This window comes from Lytechinus pictus, chromosome 19 (genome assembly GCF_037042905.1).
Source record: "Lytechinus pictus isolate F3 Inbred chromosome 19, Lp3.0, whole genome shotgun sequence".
NCBI lineage: Eukaryota > Metazoa > Echinodermata > Echinoidea > Temnopleuroida > Toxopneustidae > Lytechinus > Lytechinus pictus.
Genome location: NC_087263.1, coordinates 566,388 through 571,089, shown reverse-complemented (window position 1 = coordinate 571,089; position 4,702 = coordinate 566,388). Strand labels below are relative to the sequence as shown.

The window sequence follows — 4,702 nt, the reverse complement described above, 5'->3', positions numbered from 1 at the left end:
ATGGCAGAGGTAAAACTGGCAGAAGTAATAATGGCAGTGGTAAAAATGACAGAAGTATAATGGCAGAGGTCAAAATGGTAAAGGTAATAATGGCAGAGTCACCGAGTCCGGGGGTCCACGATGCCTTTCACAACATCCGGGGTTTAAATACCACCGTAGCACCCGCGTCCTATGGCAAGGTGTTTATCTACATTTGCCACTTTTCACCCAGGTGTAGTACATGGGTATACCAAAAGGAATACCTTGAATGCGATGCACCCGATCAGGGTAGCCATGCCAGGGTAATGCAGCACTTATAAACATCTGTATTAAGTGCTTAATGATGCATTATCTTTATTATGTTTCTTTGAACATTATGCAGCTGGCTCTAAATGTCGAAACAAGGAATGGGATCTGATGGAGATGAACAGCGAGAGAGACGAAGGGGGAATTGGAGAACGGACATCAATCGGCCGGACAAAAGATCCAAGTATGTTTTAGATAGTCAGAAAAAAGTTAGTGTGCTTGTTCCATTCCATCGGGTAATCGCCTCGAGTAAGGTCGTCACGAGTTTCCCCTAAAAGGTCGATAGATTCAGACAGCCAGAAGAGACTAACATTGCACAGAAATACTACCTTTGTATACGATTTTTCAGGTTCAATAATTATGTAATGTTTGTTTGAAAATTATATGACAAGTATAAGGGTCGCGTCCTGAACATGTATAATAAAATTGATTTCGCATGACATATTCAGGCCACCGCACACCTTACGACTGGTCGACGATCCCATTTCGAAACAAACCGCATTTTGCTCATCATCTGAAAACATGAATGAAAAGAATTTCAGTATTTGAGGCTCAAATTAATGCAAAGAATACAAATATAACAATTCGGATGATTTCAAGCCTTTATCTTGGGAGTCGAGGCCAAAAAAGTTTCAAATGGTTGCCAATCGTACGATTGCTATGACGTCATTACGACTAGATATTTAAAATTCGCTTTTATTCCAATAAGGATGATAGCATAGTCACAGATTTGAATATGATTATTCGCAGGGTGATTTAGCACATTACACAGTAAGATATTCCATGCCACAATATTGTCATCAAATTCTATTACGATTTATTCCAAAATTCTAAGCATTTTTTGTAATCATTGACATGATGCATATCTAAACAACCACTTCAGTTCAACCATGCATGGAGTAGGTCCATGGTTCCACCATCTAATGCTCAAACCAACCTACGCCCTTGTATTTCTACGCTTATTCCACGCCTGAATGTATTACTAGTTGCTGGCAATAATTACACTTAATAGCCATGATAGCCGAGGCGGGGAAAACGGGGTAGATAAATGCATGAAAGGTGTGGGGGAAACTAAGGGGGGATAATTATTTTTAAATTTTACCGCGAAGAGCAGGGCAGATTTTTTAAATGAAATTTCAGAGAGAATGCATTATATTTCGGTTTTATTTTTCTTAAGAGAAAAGATAAAGTAAAACACGTAAAAATAACCTTTCCTTTTTTTCCTTCGCTTTTATTATTTTTTCTCCTCTTCCTTTATTAATTTTTTTTTTTTTTTGGGGGGGGGGCAAGCTGAAAAGTAAACTCGACCAGATAAAGATACCAGAAAAAACAAAGTTATACAAGTTTAAATGTGGAAGGAAAGTGAATAAGAAAACACTAAAATACAAATACAGACAAATCAAACATGGACAAAACAAGACAAAATAGATAAGGAGGATCACATGGGAGTGATACAACAGCAGAAAAGGCGGGAAAAAAGCGAAACTTTAAAATGTGACAGTCATAACTTTCTTATTTTATATATTCGATTTTGATGACGTTTTCAGCTGTATGCTTAAATTGATTTTTTAGTTCTAATTATTTAAATCAACCTTTTTGGGGGTAGATTTGAACTTTTAAGTCGAAGTTGGATATGTTATAGCACATTTGGGTAAATTATTGCATGTTTTGGTAAGTTTACAAGAGGTAAAAATGACAGAGGTAACGATATTGTAAAGGTTATGGCAGAGGTAATAATGACAGAGATAATAATGGCAGAGGTAAAAATGGCAGAGGTAAAACTGGCAGAAGTAATAATGGCAGTGGTAAAAATGACAGAAGTATAATGGCAGAGGTCAAAATGGTAAAGGTAATAATGGCAGAGTCACCGAGTCCGGGGGGTCCACGATGCCTTTCACAACGTCCGGGGTTTAAATACCACCGTAGCACCCGCGTCCTATGGCAAGGTGTTTATCTACATTTGCCACTTTTCACCCAGGTGTAGTACATGGGTATACCAAAAGGAATACCTTGAATGCGATGCACCCGATCAGGGTAGCCATGCCAGGGTAATGCAGCACTTATAAACATCTGTATTAAGTGCTTAATGATGCATTATCTTTATCATGTTTCTTTGAACATTATGCAGCTGGCTCTAAATGTCGAAACAAGGAATGGGATCTGATGGAGATGAACAGCGAGAGAGACGAAGGGAGAATTGGAGAACGGACAATAATCGGCCAGACACAAGATCCAAGTATGTTTTAGATAGTCAGAAAAAAGTCAGTGTGCTTGTTCCATTCCATCGGGTAATCGCCTCGAGTAAGGTCGTCACGAGTGTCCCCTAAAAGGTCGATAGATTCAGACAGCCAGAAGAGACTAACATTGCACAGAAATAATACCTTTGTATACGATTTTTCAGGTTCAATAATTATGTAATGTTTGTTTGAAAATTATATGACAAGTATAAGGGTCGCGTCCTGAACATGTATAATAAAATTGATTTCGCATGACATATTCAGGTCACCGCACACCTTACGACTGGTCGACGATCCCATTTCGAAACAAACCGCATTTTGCTCTTCATCTGAAAACATGAATGAAAAGAATTTCAGTATTTGAGGCTCAAATTAATGCAAAGAATACAAATATAACAATTCGGATGATTTCAAGCCTTTATCTTGGGAGTCGAGGCCAAAAAAGTTTCAAATCGTTGCCAATCGTACGATTGCTATGACGTCATTACGATTAGATATTTAAAATTCGCTTTTATTCCAATAAGGATGATAGCATAGTCACAGATTTGAATATGATTATTCGCAGGGTGATTTAGCACATTACACAGTAAGATATTCCATGCCACAATATTGTCATCAAATTCTATTACGATTTATTCCAAAATCAGGTCGCAGAACAAAAAAAAGAAGCTAAAAGGAATGCTTTGTGATATTGCTTGATGGATTCTAAAAGTTTTTGCTTGCATTACATAGAAAGGTGGGGTATCCCTTACCAACGAGTAATATAACATTCATATCCACTTCGTTATTTGATTTTCGCATTACTTAACTATTAACACAAGAGGTATAACATGTTAAGTAATAAAAACAAAACAACCGTCATGTTAATCAAATCCATTTATATTCATACTGACACGCAGCCACCCCCTGTCTACGCGCCTGTTTTCATTGACCTCTTTTATTTTTCATTTTCTCCAGATTTGCTTCAAGCGATGACTCGATTGACTAATTCGAATGAGGGGCTGGAGCAAAAAATGGACCACCTGTCGCAGATATTGACCAAGTTGACAGAAAGACACGGGGATGCGAGTAGTGATCAGACATTGCATGGACAGTTAGAAGGGATTTCGAATACTCTTGACATGTTTGAAAGTGTAATTCCAATTTTAACCACGGAAAACTTACTTGAATTCGACGAATATCTCAAAAAACCTTCGCAGTTTCGAACTCAGTTGGTGAGACATTTTGAAATTTTCGTCGCGCCTAATTCAATTTTTGTGCACCGTTTCGCGCCACCACACGCCAGTTGGGAGGCAGTTGGAGCCACTGCACTCCACCATGCACTAGGCACCTCATCGATGATGGGGTGCCTAGTGGAATGCAGTGGCTCCAACTGCATCCCAAGTTGACCCCGTCAACCTACACAGTTTAAGTAATTGTCTCATAGATACTACAGCTCAAAATCTGCTCGCGCTCCGCGCTCTCATTTCATAATTTTGTTCCTTTTTTAAAAAGGGCGTGAACAAAAAAGGTTACATTCCTTGATTTTGGTCACGTGGTCCAAGTTTTAAAGGGATGGTCCAGGCTGAAAATATTTATAGCTAAATAAAAAGAGTAAAATTCACAGAGCGAAGTGCTTACAATTTCATCAAAATCGGATAACAAAATATTGAAGTTACTACATTTTCCCGGGGGGGGGGGGGGCCACTTACATTGACGAGTGGATACCATGCGCGACCAAAAAAAAAAACATAAAAAGGATGTCTTTTTTTCAAGTTAGGGCACGTTACGTACGTAACGTAATAAGGGTGTCAAAAACACTAAAATATGTGAAAACACTATTGCAGAGTGCAGTTTTGCAAATTTAAGAACATTGACGGTAATTAAAAATGATTTTAGGGAGTAAAAACTGTCCGTCATGTATTTCAAGCCATGAAGAAGTCCTGTAAAAGGAGTAAACGGATCATACCGTTAAGTTATATGTTACTGTTGATTTGCATCGTGTAGATTTATGAATTTAATTTCATTGTCGCTTTTTGCTTCCCTTTTAGACGCGTCAATATACCCTTACTAATTGCGACAAATGGTTTTTCAATGGTTTTCGGTACTAGTTGACCTCAAGAATAACAAACTAAAACTAGATTTTAATTCGTCATGCGGACGAATTAGGTGGTCTGTCGTATAGATAGATAAACAGGAAA

At 38.1% G+C, this 4,702-nt stretch overlaps 1 long non-coding RNA gene across 1 annotated transcript; it reads left to right on the top strand.

Moving 5' to 3' along the window:
* The first annotated feature begins 359 nt into the window (after positions 1–359).
* Positions 360–4,240, top strand: LOC135157645 (uncharacterized). The gene is made up of 3 exons (XR_010296630.1): positions 360–469; positions 2,414–2,521; positions 3,480–4,240. It is a non-coding gene; the product is annotated as an uncharacterized LOC135157645 (long non-coding RNA).
* Positions 4,241–4,702: the final 462 nt, after the last annotated feature.